Consider the following 20,274-nt stretch of genomic DNA (forward strand, 5'->3'; position numbering starts at 1 on the left):
TATATATGACTTGGGTGCCATCAGCTAGAATCGAAACCAAAACATACAACTCTCTATCCTCATTCCTTAGCCTCTGAGCTAAATCCATACGCATATATATATATATATATATATATATATATATATATATATATATACAGTGATGATCATATTTATTGGCACGGTAAAATAAAAGTTAAATTTTGTCTAATAAATTCTAAAAAAGGGATTAAATTAAAGAAAATAACAAAGTATATTATGTATTTTTAACTGGCCTTTCCGATGCAGCAATCGGATTTTAGAAAAAATAAATAACAAAGGAACAACAAACATAATTGCAAAAAACCCTTGTTCAAAATTATTGGCACGATTTATTTAATAATCAATTGTATAGCCTTTGGCCTTGATTACCTTCCTCAGTCGCTTTTCATAGTTTACAACCAAGTTGTTGCACTCTTCAGTAGTAATTTTAGCCCACTCTTCCTGACAATAATCCTCCAATTGAATAAGATTCTTAGGCTTCCTTTGCATTACCCTCAATTTTAATGTTCTCCATAAATTTTCAATTGGATTAAGGTCTGGGCTTTGTGATGGCCACTCCAAAACATTAATATGATTGTCCTCAAGCCATTTCTTAGTCAGTTTAGCCGAATGCTTTGGGTCATTATCTTGCATGAACCACCAACGACGACCAAGTGAGAGCTCTTTAGCAGAGTCTTTCAGGTTTTCATCCAATATTTTAACATAATCTTCCTTTTTTATGCTACCTGTGACCTTAACAAGTCGCCCTGGTCCAGAGGCAGCAAAGGATCCCCAAAACATCAAACTGCCTCCACCGTGCTTCACTGTGGGTATGGTGTTCTTAGGCAGGAAAGCTTCGCCAGATTTTCTGTAAATATAAGACACTTTATTATGGCCAAATAACTCTATTTTCGTTTCGTCAGTCCATAGAACACGTTTCCAGAATGCAACATCTTTATCAATATGACGTTTTGCTAAGGCTAGCCTTGCTTTCAGGTGCATAGGCTTCAATAAGGGAGTCTTTCTCGGATGACATGCTTTTAAACCAGCTCTCTTCAAAACTCTACCAACTGTATGTCGAGATACATTCACTCCAGAGGTGCTCTGTTCATCAACAATCTCCCCAACAGAGATCCTTGGGTTTTGTTTTACTTGTCGAACAATTTTCCGTTCATCTCTTGGGGAAAGAATCCTTTTTCTCCCTCTACCCTCTAAACTCATAACGTGGCCTTGCGATTTGAACTTGTTTATTATGGCTCTAACAGTGGATTTGGGAAGGTTTAGCTTCTTTGAAATCTTATCATAGCCCTCCCCATTGGTATGGCATGCTACAACAAGCTTCCTGACGTCTTCGCTGTGTTCCTTAGTTTTAACCATGGCGATTGAAAATTATAATTTAGTCACTTATAATAGTTTAAATAAATCGCTATCTAAAAATTATCTGAAAAAAATTATTCACTGAATTAGCGTTAAACAAGCATAATATGGCTATAAAAAAGTTCAGAAAGCACGTAAGCCGGAAATTGATTGATATTATACTGATACTAAAAGAAAAACAAAGCCGTGCCAATAATTTTGAACAAGGGTTTTTTGCAATTATGTTTGTTGTTCCTTTGTTATTTATTTTTTCTAAAATCCGATTGCTGCATCGGAAAGGCCAGTTAAAAATACATAATATACTTTGTTATTTTCTTTAATTTAATCCCTTTTTTAGAATTTATTAGACAAAATTTAACTTTTATTTTACCGTGCCAATAAATATGATCATCACTGTATATCTTGTCTTTTTGACATTTGCTTTTCTATTTTATATTTTATTCAATCACCATTCAATCTTTTTTTTTTCTTCTTCACTCCTTTATTTTCTCTTTTCTTCTTCACTCTTTTATTTTCTCTTTTCTTCTTCACTCATTTTTCTTAATTACACCTTGTCTCATCAGCCGAGTTTAACGCATATCTTATTTTTCTTTTAATAATGTCATTGGAATTCTTTCCTCTTTTCCTTGTACCTATTTGTGAATTATTCTACGAATTTGCTCTTCTGGATTATTTTGGACCATCTTCCAATTAAGCAATTTCCTTGAATTCTACTTGTGCGAATGGAAATTTAACTAACTTTCTTGGATTTACATTTTTGGATTTTACCGTCATTGGATACTTTACCTTTTCACCAGACTATCCATTCACATGAAATCACCTTTTTCTTCACCCTATTCCCTCTGCTTCACCTTTTGTTTATCAAGTAAGATCTTTGACTTACTTGTAGTTTCATCAAATACTTTTGCATGCAAAATCCGATCCCGCATGTTGCTAATTCCTACTCTCTGATGAGGAGGAAAGTATTTCTTCGAAACGCCATGAATTAAGGACTATCCACTTATTTAGTGTTTCCTTTTCAGATGTTTTTAACTCTTTTTCAAAGTGTTTTTAACATATTTTATTAACTATTTGCTCTTTTATATATATATATATATATATATATATATATATATATACCTGTCATCCCTTTATTAAAAGATGGAATCCCCGATTGAACAGTCAAAGGGACATAACTCTGGGCTTTGATGGATCTAAGGTATGGGGTACAATTACTACACGATTCTACCAGTGAAAAAACAAGTTCAATACCACGCTGGTAGAATCGTGTAGTAATTGTACACCATACCTTAGACCCATCAAAGTAGTAGTGCCATTACTAGTAACCAAACCTTAGATAACAATAAAATATTATCTGAGCTATAAATAATTATGATGCAATAGTTACACATAATGACCTACATTTAACTATATAAGAAAACATCCCACAGAAACATTTCATTATGCCTCCTCTGCAGAAAAGACACCGCATAAAACTAGAATTCACAGTACCTGGATACAAATTTCAAGGACCAGGGACAGACCGTAAAAAATTTGAAAGCACTTGACGAAATAAACTCGATCTAGCAGCAAAATCACACGACCTTGCATACGACAATCCAGACATGACTACAGAGGATGCCAATGCGGAATTCATCCGAATTATAGTGTTAAAAAAGCTTCAACCAGAACTTGCTCCCATACTTACGAAACTATTTAAGCGCTGCCTTAAGGAGAAGTGTTTTCTGACTCCCTGGAAGACCTCATCAGTTTGCCCTGTATTTAAAAATTCAGGTGATAAGTCATCTCCCTCTCAGTACAGACCAATAAGTCTCCTGTGTGTTATGAGTAAGTTGCTGGAATCCATATTAAATAGAGAAATAGTCAACCACCTCTGCAGGAACAACCTTCTTAGTGACACACAATATGGTTTCCGCTCTGCTAGATCTATCGCAGATGTGCTGACGGTTATATCCCACAGGATTAGTGAATCTCTTGACATATCAAAGGCCTTCGACAAGGTATGGCATAAGGGTCTACTTCACAAGATTTCCAGCTACAGTATAACTGGAAATGTTTTCTCAATCATTAAATTATTTCTCTCCGATAGGCTCATAAGAGTAGTGGTAGATGGACAAAAATCGGAGGCCTGCAATATAAATGCTGGAGTCCCTCAGGGGTCAATCCTTGGCCCAACTCTCTTCCTGATCTACATCAATGACCTCCCTAAACACATACTTAAATCATTCGTTGACATCTATGCTGATGACACGACCATCTACGGCAACACATCAAAGGCTGTAAATGACAAAGTTCTCTCTGATTCTCTCTCCTCTGATCTCGAGCGCGTGGTTCAGTGGGGGAAGATGTGGCTGGTTACCTTTAATGCATCTAAAACCAAACTCCTATCCTTACATCATCAACGCTCTGATCCCAATCTGGCATCAATTGTGATGGATGGCTCTCGTCTGGGTGAGGCCCCGTGTTTTGACAAGCTTCTGGGTTTGACCTTTACTCCTGATCTGAAATGGAACACGTACATCAAGTCTGTTGCCAAGGTCGCTGGAAAGATGGTAGGATCCTTCTACCGCTCCAGAAGATATCTCACTACTGATGCAATTCTCTATCTATATAAAAGCCAAGTACGTCCAAGGATGGAATACTGTTGCCATATGCTAAAAACAGCCTATCCTGCCTTGACAGAGTACAAAATAGACTTCGTGGCTTAGTGGGGGATGCCCTTTTCTTTACCCTGCAACCTCTCTCCCACAGAAGAGACGTTGTGAGCCTATCCTTGTTTTATCGTTATTTCCATGGCAGGTGCTCATCTGAACTCCAATCTCTGGTCCCCCCTTGCCAATCTTTCACGAAAAATACCTGTCTAGCTGAATCCACTGTGAAAAATTTCCCCCACTCTATATCTGTGCCTAAATCAAAGCGCGGATTCCATGAACAAAGCTTCTTTCTTAGAACTGCACGCCTGTGGAACTCTGTTCCGTCTGCCTGCTTCCCACCGGACTACAACTTGGATGTCTTCAAGTCCAACGTTAACAAATTCCTAATGAACCGCCCCCTTAGGTAAACACTTCATCAAATCTCCCCACTAACGTAATGTACTTGCAATAACCCTTATCCCTGAGTGGCTTCCGGGCCTTGATAAGTGGTGATCACTGTGTAAAAAAAAAACAAAAAAACAAAAAAAAAAAACAGTCAGGACAGGAATCATCGGAACTGCTGCTCATACCGCTATCAGGGCCAAACACGCACTCGGATTGGACGAGTATTACTGATAGCACTAACAATATACATAGGCCGCAAATGGATGAGGGTACTAATGAACAAAACTCGGAATCGGGATTTAACGGATGGGAAGGTATCCACATCAGACCCCACCTGCCCACAGCAACAAGAAACATCCAACGAACATACACACTAAAAAGAACATTCAAAAACATGATCAAAACCAGCGACATGAACGCATGCCAGGCTACCTTCAAAAGATATGAAAGTAACGGAAAATACCAATACATCGGCGAATACGCTTGGGCTCAACTAGAATCAAAGGATGACATCGTACCATACTTTGACAACATGGGTAAAACAAAACCAATGGGAGGCAATCATGAATACAGCAACGTCACACAGAGTAAAAAGTATAGGCTTCGAGATCAACGAAGTCATCTGCGGAGAATGGCTAACGAAAAATAACAAAGAAGTCTTCATACCAAACCCGCAACCATGGTTCAAAGCATACATAAACAAAGGCCAGTTCATAGGTTATGACAACCTGGAAGGTTTAACAGACGTACCTAACAATACTTTCAGAGACATTCAACCAACCGTAGGAACCATGGCTAAACTACCACATTATATATACAATTACGGAATACCAATCTATATGCTAAACAAATTACCTGTAAGCAGAAAGATAGCAGACGGAAACAACTCCTGCAACGTAGACATGTACCTACTACACGACTGGCGGGATATGCCGCACCACAAAATCAGACGGAGATTCGTTCGCACATAAATGGGACAACCCAAGTCTCCTACGACACCCATTAACAAACATTATGAGCAAAGGTAATTACACAATACAGGGCGCCCTTATGTCACGACCAGTTCTGATGGAAAGCACCATACAGAGTGGGCTAAAAACAGCATGGGACTGTGGAGTAGCAGTCGCTACAGCACCCTGCTACGGGACGTTAGCTCAACATGTAGAGGATAACTTGGCTCACAGCGCAGCGCGAAAACAAGGGCGAACGGAAATGGAGGAGGACCTCATCTAGACGGAAGTGTGCGACCTCAACTTCGACCACATGAAAGGATGAAAATCAAACGCAACACCAAAAGAGAAAGAAAAAAAGACAGGGACTGGAGAGGAAGTACGGTCAGGGGCCATAACGGGATACATACAAACCGGCGGTTCCTTCACCGTTGCTAACAGGACTGTGATCAACAAAAACTTATACACTACAGAGGACCCACCACATATGGTTCTACTAAACGTCCCAAACATACTGCAACCTTCGGCACAAACGGGTATTCTATATTTCACCTTCGAACTAACATACATGCTAGAATTAGAGGTTTGGTACGAATCATTTGACCACCTAACCAAGCTACCGCGGAACGATTACAACTGCGCAATGATTGAAGTGGACGACGACTGGCATTACGAAATAGTGCCACCAAACAGACATCTACATGGACAAAGCTCCAAATCAATGTTACACGGTCATGGGACATTCGTAGCTAAAGATACATCCACGGGCAGAACAATCGGATACAATTACAGCAAGTTCATAAACAAGTAAAGGACCACGCCAAAAATCAAAAGGGGCGAAATTATAGCTTATTCAGCATAAAACTAGAAAAACGTCAGCAAAAAATTAGACGACGCATTTACATTGAATGCTGCATCTAACACACAGAAAAAAATGTGCAAACCTAAACAAAAAATCCTTATAAATGTCGCTAAATTTAACCGCCGGCACAGAACAGCACCATGGCAGCAGAAACGCAACATGAGGCTAAACAGACCTTCAACAAGTACATACTCTCCGACACTACCGGAGGCAGAAAAATCACACCCTACACTTGGGTATATAGATGACACCAACCAAAAAGCTTCAGCATCGGATCAGACAACCCGTAACTGGACACTTTCAAGAAAACAGTGACATTTGACAAAACAAACAGAACACCAACTCCTCGTCAACATCCTCGAACAATGCCCGAATATCGTCGTCTACCACAAGGCTGGACCAAGCAAGCTGAAAAACTGCTCGGACGTGGACCACTTTCACATTATAAGCTGGCACAATGACCATCCGACAAGTGAGTACAGCTTCTCCAACCTGAAACGAGTACTACAGGACCGCAGGGAGTCAGCGTACACGATGACGTGCCCTAAAGTCTACTCGCCATATGGGCTCTGCCAGTACCTACAAACTGACCCGGATGTACGGTGTGTAACAGCAGCGGGAAATCTGACAACGGACAGACAATTGGCCTTCCTCCGACAGCTTACTGATAAGACGTTACGTGAGCCAAGTCCTGACATTGACGAAACGAAACTCGCAAACAAGGCTGATAGTCTGCGAGGTCAGAAATATGATTTCATAACCAAAATTATAAAACTAACTAACTCAACAGACCTCGGGGACATAATGCTCTACTGCACCAAGACAGCACGTGAATCTACGTGAAACACCTGGCATCAATTCACAAGAACACGGCCAACCTGTTTAATATAGTAGTGGCCGCGGCAACGGACGTCCAAATACAAAGCAGAGTCACACCGATTCACTCACAAATCAGGGACAAAAAGGAACTGTTCAGTACCATAACTCACCAATATTGGCCAGTCCAACGATCGCTGGACATATTCGACGAATGGCTACAATTTCACCAGATCAACGCGGACGACTTTGCCACACCAACATTCGAGGTATGCCACAAGATAAGACCCCCCAAAAAATTACACATCACAGGACCGTCAAATTCCGGGAAATCTTACATCCTATGAAGTATCCGAAACGGGTTAATGAACGCGGGTAGAATGCGTTGTCAAGCCAGTCACAACTTCACCTTTGGAAGCTGCGTGGACAAAAGCCTCATCTTAACTGAGGAGATGTGGTTCATGCCGCAAAACATAGAGGAAGGGACAGACACCTACGTTAACGTAAAAGATCAGAGTGAGCGAATACTGAAATGAACACCATGCCTCTCGACCAGCAACGATGACCCTTGGCGTCACGTCGGAAACGAAAGACAAGCAATGGAAAACCGCATGTTCCTATACCTCACACAACGTGCTATGGAGGAACTGAAAGGATGGGTCACTTTGGAGTTGAATCCGCTCATGTGGTTAACCATATGGTGTAAGCACATATACGCGTACGAACATGAAACGTACGTGCCAACAGCAGCACAGTGGTCAACACAGCCTACACGGTCCAGCAGATACACGTGGCACGACGAGGACCAACACAGCCCAGCAAAAAAAAACAAGAACTAAACCGCTGTCTTGGAACCTGATGGACGATTACACGAAATGCGAACTGGACGCGACGCAGGAGGCTCAGGTCTGTAAGCAACACGGACATCCGATCAACTGTCCGACAGTGCATAACGACGACAGTGAGACATTACCATTTACGGACAGTGACTTGGAGGCGATGATGACGCCGACAAACTCGCCAAGCGCTCCACCCGACAGCCCTGACAAGTTAACAATCGTCATTAGCGACACTGATGAAACAGACAAGGAAAATGACGAGGACGAAAAAAAAAAAAAACACATTTCTGAACAAATTCCTCCTACTACGAGACCGGGAACTACACACACGCATACACCTAACACACAGACACACAAAACTTTTGCAGACATTGGTAATATACTGCGAGGAATTGCTAACGGACTCTGACTGAGAAAAAAGAAAATCATCTAAGGTCTAAGTCTAAAGTGTAATGGCCGCCAAAAAACTATTTTCTTCAAAGGTCTGGCGTCAACTATAAACATTATCTTTTTATATTATTATATCATTATATGATATATCATCTATGGTGTAATAAATAATATATATATATATATATATATACACGATACCTGTGTTTGTATATTATATTTTTTCTTTTGTGTGACGCCTGCGACTGAGATGCATAAAAATTATTTTTCAGAAAATAATCACCAGACCTTAGATAAAGAAAAGTTTTATAACACGCGCGCGTTCAAAAACTTTAAACAACCATAGCTAAGGAGATTAGAGCATGGCACTAAACAGCAGCTTAGAACAGTCACATTCTCTGGTATTCTATTCTATTCTAAAACTGCGGTTGAAAATAAAAAAAACGTCGTCACAGGCACCCATCCACACCATTAAACGTTAAATGGTGTGGATGGGTGCCTGTGGCAACGTTTTTTTTATTTTCGACTGCAATTTTAGAATAGAATAAATTAGAAAGGATTTTTTATTTTATTTATTAAAATAAACATTTAGTAACTATTAGCAGACCACCTGACATTGGCCAGTCATAAGATAGGCTTAAATATTCATGCAGATTACGTATTTTATTATTATAGAGGCAATTATTATATTAAACATAAAATATAGTAGTGAGATCAAAAGTATATATATATGACTTGGGTGCCATCAGCTAGAACCGAAACCAAAACAAAAACATACAACTCTCTATCCTCATTCCTTAGCCTCTGAGCTAAACCCATACGCATACATATATATATATATCTTGTCTGGGTCATTTTGACATTTGCTTTTCTATTTTATATTTTATTCAATCACCATTCAATCTTTTTTTTTTTTCTTCACTCCTTTATTTTCTCTTTTCTTCTTCACTCCTTTATTTTCTCTTTTCTTCTTCCCTCATTTTTTTCTTTTTTCTTCTTCACTCATTTTTCTTAATTACGCCTTGTCTCAGCTGCCGAGTTTAACGCATATCTTATTTTTCTTTTAATAATATCATTGGAATTCTTTCCTCTTTTCCTTGTACCTATTTGTGAATTATTCTACGAATTTACCCTTCTGGATTATTTTGGACCATCTTCCAATTAAGCGATTTCCTTGGATTTTACTTGTGCGAATGGAAATTTAACTAACTTTCTTGGATTTACATTTTTGGATTTTACCGTCATTGGATACTTTACCTTCCACCAGACTATCCATTCACATGAAATCACCTTTTTCTTCACCCTATTCCCTCTGCTTCACTTTTTGTTATCAAGTAAGATCTTTGACTTATTTTCAGTTTCATCAAATACTTTTGCAAGCAAAATCCGATCCCGCATTTTGCTAATTCCTACCCTCTGATGAGGAGGAAAATATTTCTTCTTAAGGACTATCCACTTATTTAGTGTTTCCTTTTCAGATTAAATATGTTTTTAACTCTTTTTCAAAGTGTTTTTTAACATGTTTTATTAACTATTTGCTCTTTTATATATATATATATATATATATATATATATATATATATATATAAATTTACCTGTCATCCCTTTAATAAAAAATGGAATCCCCGATTGAACAGTCAAAGGGACATAACTCTGGGCTTATGGAACTTAATTAGTATTACGTCCCTTGCATAGGTTGCCAAAGATGCCTTAGAGCAGGAGTTCTGAAACTTTATACAATTTGAGCGCATTTAGAGTACTCTAAATAGTTAAACAATGCTAACGAAATGACGGTTATTTGCTTCTCATATTTGGACAAATGTTTCAGGAATCCTACGAGATGCACATCAAAGCTATGGGATCTATCAATGTGCCCAAGCGCTAGGTGTATCAGAATTTTGGGGGAATTTTTCACACCCCTCACACAAAATTGTGAATAAAATATAAAAAAATGTAATTTCTCTTTTAAAAGTGGATTGTTTATTTTTTTTTATGGAATATACTTCCAAAATAAACTATTAAAGTTGTTTAAAAAATAGAAATATTTTTTATTTTTAAAAAACAGTGTTTACAAAGTGCCGGCGCACCTTCATGCAGCCATTTTTTGTTTACCTAATGAAATCAATTGAATTTTACGAGTTAAATAATTTTCAAATTTTAAACTTTAAAAATCTATCAAACTTTTTCTATTGGTTCAATTTTTATGATATTTTCAGGGTCAATGTGAAATTGTATGCCCTTTCCAATAAACCAAATATAATATTTTAGACAAACGCTTTTTTTTTTAATTCACCCCCCCCCCCCATTTTGAAATGTCTATTAAAATTTAATAATTAATTTACATACCAAATTTTTATATATCACAAATTGAAGATAAAGGATCAATAAAGAAAATATTCTAATTTAAAAAAAAAAAGTGTTTTTTGGAAATTTACCTGTAAAGTCCAAAGTGTAAAACCTTTTTTTCTTTTAAAAACCACATTGATTTTTTTTTTTTAAGTGGAAGCTTATGTTATGCTTAGAATGTCAAGTAAATATGGGATGCATACAGCAATTTTTTCTGTTTCATTCGTTTTCTTTTTTTAGATATTAAAAAAAAATTCAGTCGATAAAGAAGTATTAAAATATATCAATCAAAAATTCATGTATTTCATTAAGAGAATAAAAAAATCAAAAAAAATCGGTGAATTGGTTTTTTTGTTTAACGGTAAAAACTTATAAGTGAATGTGTTCAGTTTTTAGCTACAGAGGACCAAAATACTAATTTTGGTTTACAGCACGCATTAAAAAGACATATAAATTATGTCCTTTTAAGGCACCGGAATATAAAGGCGAATAAAATCAGACTTGTCTCCCTTTATTTGAACAGTTAAAAAAAATGGGAGTTCATGTTTTTGTAATCCTTGTTTAAAAAAGTATTTTATTTAAAAAGGACATGGAATATAAGTATAAATATGGATAAATTCTTAACAATGAACAATTGAACTACTCATCAAATAGTAGTTTTTATAGGTAAGTGATTTTTTGGAATTTATATATATTTTTTATAACCGAAGGAAATAAAATTTCGTTGATTTTCTTTAAATCTTTTTCAAAGAAAACCGATTTAAAAAAAACAAATATTGCATAATTTGCTATTAAACCTGTTATTTTTTTTTTAATTTTGGTCTTAGCTCCTTTAATTAAAAAAAATTTAGGGTTTGAATTACATTTTTCGAGAAGTTATAAGCTTTGAAAGACAGTAATTCTAAATATTCCAGTGTTTACCACAAATTTTTACTGACGATTCCTGACACTGCTACCCAAGTGCAACGTTTGAAAACCACTGTCTTAGAGTTTTGCCTGCTAATTCTTCATCTACAGTGATCAACATATCAATGAATTGTTTTTGGTTAACAAAAAAGGAATAAGAAGCGTACTTATCTACTGAGGCAGTAGATTTTATGATGTTAATACTTGAGTTTGAATCTCACATAGGATGCTTTTAACAAGATACATGTTTTATAAATTTGGAGAAGTTAACATAAAAAACTGTACATAAATATATAAATGCACACACACATATATATATATATATATATATATATATATATATATATATGTATGGCACAAGCACGTTGACACACCAGTTCTTGCCAGATCACCGAAGTTAAGCAACGTTGAGCCTGACCAGTACCAGATAGGTAACCATTTGGGAAGGTTAGGCACTGTATGTACCCCGCCGAGTCATAGAAATTTCTAGGTTGGTATCTGGAGGCGCATTAATTCATTGGGAGAGATGCACCCCCAGTCGTCGTTAAGACATGCATGTAGGAGAAGGAAACTCGGATGTAAAACCCTGCGGTCTACTGTGTACTCTGTCTTGTGGCAGTTATCTGCACCGATGGAGGTTAGCAGTAATACCCAAAAGGATTTCCAAACAACTTAGTTGTTTTGGCGGAACCTAATACGTGGAAATCTACAGAAGAGACCATTATATATATAGAACTAACTTAGACAATGTAGAATCATTTCTTTAAGCATCCTCCATCCCCTCTAATTACTTTAACATGTCTGGTTATCTTCCAATTTGTTGTAAGGACTCTGACAGACACATGCACGGACTTGGAGTCTATATTCGTAGCACCCTCCCCATGACTAGGGAATCTAAACTAGAATCAGATGACCAGGCCTTCATATGCTTTAGACTAACTTTACAATATAGCATTAACTACTTATATTTTCTTTACCGCTCTCTCTCAACCCAAGACTGTACACTAATCAATCGTGTCTTTGACAGTATTGATATAGCACTCTCCCTAGACACTAGCGCCCAAATACATGTATTTGGTGACTTTAATGTTCACCACAGTAGTTGGCTTGGCTTCTCTAACTATACTAACACAACTGATAGCATCACAAATAACTTTTCTATATCCCATTCCTTGACACAAACAGTAACGTTCCCGACCTGTCTCCCAGATCGTCAGGACCAGCAAGCCTCACTTTTGGACTTATTTCTGACAACAGTTCCTGGGGATTGTGTAACAAACGCCCATTGCCTCTCAGGAATGCTGGTCACGCTGTGATAATGATAGATATCACTCTAAGCTCTCAACCTCAAGTTGAAGAACCACTGCTCAAAACATCGAGGTAGTACAATGAGTGATTGGAATGCCATCAAGGATCAAATCAGAGATGCTCCATGGGGAAATATCTTTTCTCTTCCTGTGAAACAATGCGCAAATGAGACCACTGAATGGTTCAAAGTGGCAATTGAAGCACATGTTCCCATATGGAAGTTATATAGCAAAACCTACTCTCTATATGCTGCCATAGCTCAAAGGAAACATACATACTGCAGATTTACCCAACATAAATCCATTACAAAGAGACAAAAGTAATTGTAAGGAAATAGTGACAGCTAAGAGAGAATATATCGAAACCACCAGAAAACGCATTGAAGCACAGAAATTAGGAACTTGTGATTTCTAGAAAATCTAAAACAGTGTAGTACATAATGGGCAATCAACAATTCCCCGACTATCCAACAATCTTGAAGTTGTTTGCACAGCAATCAAGAAGACTAACCTGCTTGCCTGTTGGTTTGCCTCTATTTGGACCGAGCAAACCACTTCCTCCCAGATTTTCCTCTGTGCAAATAAACCACATTAGATGATCTGAAAATCACCACTTCTCAAGTTCATGATATAAAAAAGCCTAGACACCTCAAAAGCATGTGAACCTGATCCCATCCTGGCTGTGCTATTAAAAAAAAATGCTCCGCTGAGGTTGCTCCAATTCTCTTCAAACTTTTCATGGCTCCTGGAAAACTGCTTCTGTGGTACCAGTTTACAAGAATTCTGGTGAAAGAACTGACCCATTAAATTATTACCCCATTAGCCTCCTTTTTCGTCTTTTTGTCAAAATATTTGAGTCCATAATTAATCAAGCTCTAATCCCCTACCTCACAGTTGCTAAACTTCTATCGGACCAACAGTATGAGTTTAGGCAAGCCCGTTCTATTGCAGATATCCTAACTGTAATCTCTGGACGTATATACCATGCACTGGATAAAGCAGGGGAGGCTAGGGCAGTCTCTCTAGATATATCTAAGGCCTTTGACAGAGTATGGCACGATGGTCTTCTATGGTCCTATGGTATTATTGGATCAATACTTAACATAATTAAATCCTTCTTAAATCAGAAGAATCCAGGTTGTCCTCGATGGCCGTATGTCAAAACAATATAAATGCAAGTGTACCTCAGGAGTCGATTCTTAGACATTTATTATTCCTGATATTCATGAATGATCTCCCTAATAAAATAGTCTCTGAGATGGGTGTATTTGCTGATAACACCATGCTCTATAACAGACAAAAGGGGAAAACAAATACATATCCAAGGCAATAGCAGAAACCCTTGTGGAAGACCTCCAAACTGTAGTGGAATGTGGACAGAAATAGACAGTAACTTTCAATGATGCCAAGACTAAGCTTCTTTCCTTTAATTATTACAAGAAACCTTCTTAATCATTAATAGCCATGGCTAATGATACATTACCTGAAAGTACTTCATTCAAACTCCTCGGCTTAATGTTCATGGGGAACATGAGTTGGAACAGATACACTGAGGGCATTGCCAAGGCTGCTGCAAAGAAGATTAGCTCTCTCTACCGTACTAGAAAGTTACTTATGCCTGAGAGTACCCTGTACCTCTAAAAGGCCACCATTCGCCCATGTATGAAGTATTGCTGTCACATTCGGGCTGATGCATCATCTACTAGTCTTTCACTTTTAGACAGAGTTCAAAAGAGAGTCACCAACCTAATAGGCCCTGCACTGTTAGGTAGGCTTCCGTCTCTGTCCCATCAACAAAATGTTGCATCCCTCTGCCTGTTTTACAAGTATTTCAATGGTAGGTGTTCCAGCGAACTACAAATTTTTGTACACCTTTGACGTAAATACCCCCGACAAACCCGACAAGCAGCAAAATCCCAACCCTCCACAGTAGATATCCCCAAATGTAAAAAAGCCTTTTACTCTAATAGTTTCTTCCCTAGAATTGTTTCTACTCTAATAGTTTCTTCCCTAGAATTGTTTCTACTCAAATAGTTTCTTCCCTAGAATTGTTTCTACTCTAATAGTTTCTTCCCTAGAATTGCTTCTACTCTAATAGTTTCTTCCCTAGAATTGTTTCTACTCTAATAGTTTCTTCCCTAGAATTGTTTCTACTCTAATAGTTTCTTCCCTAGAATTGTTTCTACTCTAATAGTTTCTTCCCTAGAATTGCTTCTACTCTAATAGTTTCTTCCCTAGAATTGCTTCTACTCTAATAGTTTCTTCCCTAGAATTGCTTCTACTCAAATAGTTTCTTCCCTAGAATTGTTTCTACTCTAATAGTTTCTTCCCTAGAATTGCTTCTACTCTAATAGTTTCTTCCCTAGAATTGCTTCTACTCTAATAGTTTCTTCCCTAGAATTGTTTCTACTCTAATAGTTTCTTCCCTAGAATTGTTTCTACTCTAATAGTTTCTTCCCTAGAATTGCTTCTACTCTAATAGTTTCTTCCCTAGAATTGTTTCTACTCTAATAGTTTCTTCCCTAGAATTGTTTCTACTCTAATAGTTTCTTCCCTAGAATTGTTTCTACTCTAATAGTTTCTTCCCTAGAATTGTTTCTACTCTAATAGTTTCTTCCCTAGAATTGCTTCTACTCTAATAGTTTCTTCCCTAGAATTGTTTCTACTCTAATAGTTTCTTCCCTAGAATTGCTTCTACTCTAATAGTTTCTTCCCTAGAATTGTTTCTACTCTAATAGTTTCTTCCCTAGAATTGTTTCTACTCTAATAGTTTCTTCCCTAGAATTGTTTCTACTCTAATAGTTTCTTCCCTAGAATTGTTTCTACTCTAATAGTTTCTTCCCTAGAATTGCTTCTACTCTAATAGTTTCTTCCCTAGAATTGTTTCTACTCTAATAGTTTCTTTCCTAGAATTGTTTCTACTCTAATAGTTTCTTTCCTAGAATTGTTTCTACTCTAATAGTTTCTTCCCTAGAATTGTTTCTACTCTAATAGTTTCTTCCCTAGAATTGCTTCTACTCTAATAGTTTCTTCCCTAGAATTGTTTCTACTCTAATAGTTTCTTCCCTAGAATTGCTTCTACTCTAATAGTTTCTTCCCTAGAATTGTTTCTACTCTAATAGTTTCTTCCCTAGAATTGCTTCTACTCTAATAGTTTCTTCCCTAGAATTGCTTCTACTCTAATAGTTTCTTCCCTAGAATTGTTTCTACTCTAATAGTTTCTTTCCTAGAATTGTTTCTACTCTAATAGTTTCTTCCCTAGAATTGTTTCTACTCTAATAGTTTCTTCCCTAGAATTGTTTCTACTCTAATAGTTTCTTCCCTAGAATTGTTTCTACTCTAATAGTTTCTTACCTAGAATTGCTTCTACTCTAATAGTTTCTTCCCTAGAATTGTTTCTACTCTAATAGTTTCTTCCCTAGAATTGCTTCTACTCTAATAGTTTCTTCCCTAGAATTGCTTCTACTCTAATAGTTTCTTCCCTAGAATTGTTTCTACTCAAATAGTTTCTTCCCTAGAATTGCTTCTACTCAAATAGTTTCTTCCCTAGAATTGCTTCTACTCTAATAGTTTCTTCCCTAGAATTGCTTCTACTCTAATAGTTTCTTCCCTAGAATTGCTTCTACTCTAATAGTTTCTTCCCTAGAATTGTTTCTACTCTAATAGTTTCTTCCCTAGAATTGCTTCTACTCTAATAGTTTCTTCCCTAGAATTGTTTCTACTCTAATAGTTTCTTCCCTAGAATTGTTTCTACTCTAATAGTTTCTTCCCTAGAATTGTTTCTACTCTAATAGTTTCTTCCCTAGAATTGCTTCTACTCAAATAGTTTCTTCCCTACAATTGCTTCTACTCTAATAGTTTCTTCCCTAGAATTGTTTCTACTCTAATAGTTTCTTCCCTAGAATTGCTTCTACTCTAATAGTTTCTTCCCTAGAATTGCTTCTACTCAAATAGTTTCTTCCCTAGAATTGTTTCTACTCTAATAGTTTCTTCCCTAGAATTGCTTCTACTCTAATAGTTTCTTCCCTAGAATTGCTTCTACTCTAATAGTTTCTTCCCTAGAATTGCTTCTACTCTAATTATTTTCTTCCCTAGAATTGTTTCTACTCTAATAGTTTCTTCCCTAGAATTGCTTCTACTCGAATAGTTTCTTCCCTAGAATTGTTTCTACTCTAATAGTTTCTTCCCTAGAATTGCTTCTACTCTAATAGTTTCTTCCCTAGAATTGTTTCTACTCTAATAGTTTCTTCCCTAGAATTGTTTCTACTCTAATAGTTTCTTCCCTAGAATTGCTTCTACTCTAATAGTTTCTTCCCTAGAATTGCTTCTACTCTAATAGTTTCTTCCCTAGAATTGCTTCTACTCTAATAGTTTCTTCCCTAGAATTGCTTCTACTCAAATAGTTTCTTCCCTAGAATTGTTTCTACTCTAATAGTTTCTTCCCTAGAATTGCTTCTACTCTAATAGTTTCTTCCCTAGAATTGTTTCTACTCTAATAGTTTCTTCCCTAGAATTGTTTCTACTCTAATAGTTTCTTCCCTAGAATTGCTTCTACTCAAATAGTTTCTTCCCTAGAATTGTTTCTACTCTAATAGTTTCTTCCCTAGAATTGTTTCTACTCTAATAGTTTCTTCCCTAGAATTGCTTCTACTCTAATAGTTTCTTCCCTAGAATTGCTTCTACTCTAATAGTTTCTTCCATAGAATTGTTTCTACTCTAATAGTTTCTTCCCTAGAATTGCTTCTACTCTAATAGTTTCTTCCCTAGAATTGCTTCTACTCTAATAGTTTCTTCCCTAGAATTGCTTCTACTCTAATAGTTTCTTCCCTAGAATTGTTTCTACTCTAATAGTTTCTTCCCTAGAATTGTTTCTACTCTAATAGTTTCTTCCCTAGAATTGCTTCTACTCAAATAGTTTCTTCCCTAGAATTGTTTCTACTCTAATAGTTTCTTCCCTAGAATTGCTTCTACTCTAATAGTTTCTTCCCTAGAATTGTTTCTACTCTAATAGTTTCTTCCCTAGAATTGTTTCTACTCTAATAGTTTCTTCCCTAGAATTGCTTCTACTCAAATAGTTTCTTCCCTAGAATTGTTTCTACTCTAATAGTTTCTTCCCTAGAATTGTTTCTACTCTAATAGTTTCTTCCCTAGAATTGCTTCTACTCTAATAGTTTCTTCCATAGAATTGTTTCTACTCTAATAGTTTCTTCCCTAGAATTGCTTCTACTCTAATAGTTTCTTCCCTAGAATTGCTTCTACTCTAATAGTTTCTTCCCTAGAATTGCTTCTACTCTAATAGTTTCTTCCCTAGAATTGTTTCTACTCTAATAGTTTCTTCCCTAGAATTGTTTCTACTCTAATAGTTTCTTCCCTAGAATTGCTTCTACTCTAATAGTTTCTTCCCTAGAATTGCTTCTACTCTAATAGTTTCTTCCCTAGAATTGCTTCTACTCTAATAGTTTCTTCCCTAGAATTGCTTCTACTCAAATAGTTTCTTCCCTAGAATTGCTTCTACTCAAATAGTTTCTTCCCTAGAATTGCTTCTACTCAAATAGTTTCTTCCCTAGAATTGTTTCTACTCTAATAGTTTCTCCCCTAGAATTGCTTCTACTCTAATAGTTTCTTCCCTAGAATTGTTTCTACTCTAATAGTTTCTTCTCTAGAATTGCTTCTACTCTAATAGTTTCTTCCCTAGAATTGCTTCTACTCTAATAGTTTCTTCCCTAGAATTGCTTCTACTCTAATAGTTTCTTCCCTAGAATTGTTTCTACTCAAATAGTTTATTCCCTAGAATTGCTTCTACTCTAATAGTTTCTTCCCTAGAATTGCTTCTACTCTAATAGTTTCTTCCCTAGAATTGTTTCTACTCTAATAGTTTCTTCCCTAGAATTGCTTCTACTCTAATAGTTTCTTCCCTAGAATTGTTTCTACTCTAATAGTTTCTTCCCTAGAATTGCTTCTACTCTAGTAGTTTCTTCCCTAGAATTGTTTCTACTCTAATAGTTTCTTCCCTAGAATTGCTTCTACTCTAATAGTTTCTTCCCTAGAATTGTTTCTACTCTAATAGTTTCTTCCCTAGAATTGCTTCTACTCAAAAAGTTTCTTCCCTAGAATTGCTTCTACTCTAATAGTTTCTTCCCTAGAATTGCTTCTACTCTAATAGTTTCTTCCCTAGAATTGCTTCTACTCTAATAGTTTCTTCCCTAGAATTGTTTCTACTCTAATAGTTTCTTCCCTAGAATTTCTTCTACTCTAATAGTTTCTTCCCTAGAATTGTTTCTACTCTAATAGTTTCTTCCCTAGAATTGTTTCTACTCTAATAGTTTCTTCCCTAGAATTGTTTCTACTCTAATAGTTTCTTCCCTAGAATTGTTTCTACTCTAATAGTTTCTTCCCTAGAATTGCTTCTACTCAAATAGTTTCTTCCCTACAATTGCTTCTACTCTAATAGTTTCTTCCCTAGAATTGTTTCTACTCTAATAGTTTCTTCCCTAGAATTGTTTCTACTCTAATAGTTTCTTCCCTAGAATTGCTTCTACTCAAATAGTTTCTTCCCTAGAATTGTTTCTACTCTAATATTTTCTTCCCTAGAATTGCTTCTACTCTAATAGTTTCTTCCCTAGAATTGCTTCTACTCTAATAGTTTCTTCCCTACAATTGCTTCTACTCTAATAGTTTCTTCCCTAGAATTGTTTCTACTCTAATAGTTTCTTCCCTAGAATTGCTTCTACTCAAATAGTTTCTTCCCTAGAATTGTTTCTACTCTAATAGTTTCTTCCCTAGAATTGTTTCTACTCTAATAGTTTCTTCCCTAGAATTGCTTCTACTCTAATAGTTTCTTCCCTAGAATTGCTTCTACTCTAATAGTTTCTTCCCTAGAATTGCTTCTACTCAAATAGTTTCTTCCCTAGAATTGTTTCTACTCTAATAGTTTCTTCCCTAGAATTGCTTCTACTCTAATAGTTTCTTCCCTAGAATTGCTTCTACTCTAATAGTTTCTTCCCTAGAATTGCTTCTACTCTAATAGTTTCTTCCCTAGAATTGTTTCTACTCTAATAGTTTCTTCCCTAGAATTGCTTCTACTCAAATAGTTTCTTCCCTAGAATTGTTTCTACTCTAATAGTTTCTTCCCTAGAATTGCTTCTACTCTAATAGTTTCTTCCCTAGAATTGCTTCTACTCTAATAGTTTCTTTCCTAGAATTGTTTCTACTCTAATAGTTTCTTCCCGAGAATTGTTTCTACTCTAATAGTTTCTTCCCTAGAATTGCTTCTACTCTAATAGTTTCTTCCCTAGAATTGCTTCTACTCTAATAGTTTCTTCCCTAGAATTGCTTCTACTCTAATAGTTTCTTTCCTAGAATTATTTCTACTCTAATAGTTTCTTCCCTAGAATTGTTTCTACTCTAATAGTTTCTTCCCTAGAATTGCTTCTACTCTAATAG

The 20,274-nt window shown here is 36.4% G+C and overlaps 1 protein-coding gene across 2 annotated transcripts in view; it reads left to right on the top strand.

The window, feature by feature from the left end:
• Nucleotides 1–20,274, top strand: part of LOC145284929 (CBY1-interacting BAR domain-containing protein 1-A-like) — an 89,902-nt gene that overhangs the window by 51,729 nt on the left and 17,899 nt on the right. The gene's annotated exons all lie outside the window — the stretch shown is intronic.

This window comes from Euprymna scolopes, chromosome 9 (assembly GCF_053919585.1).
Source record: "Euprymna scolopes isolate OS-2025 chromosome 9, ASM5391958v1, whole genome shotgun sequence".
NCBI lineage: Eukaryota > Metazoa > Mollusca > Cephalopoda > Sepiida > Sepiolidae > Euprymna > Euprymna scolopes.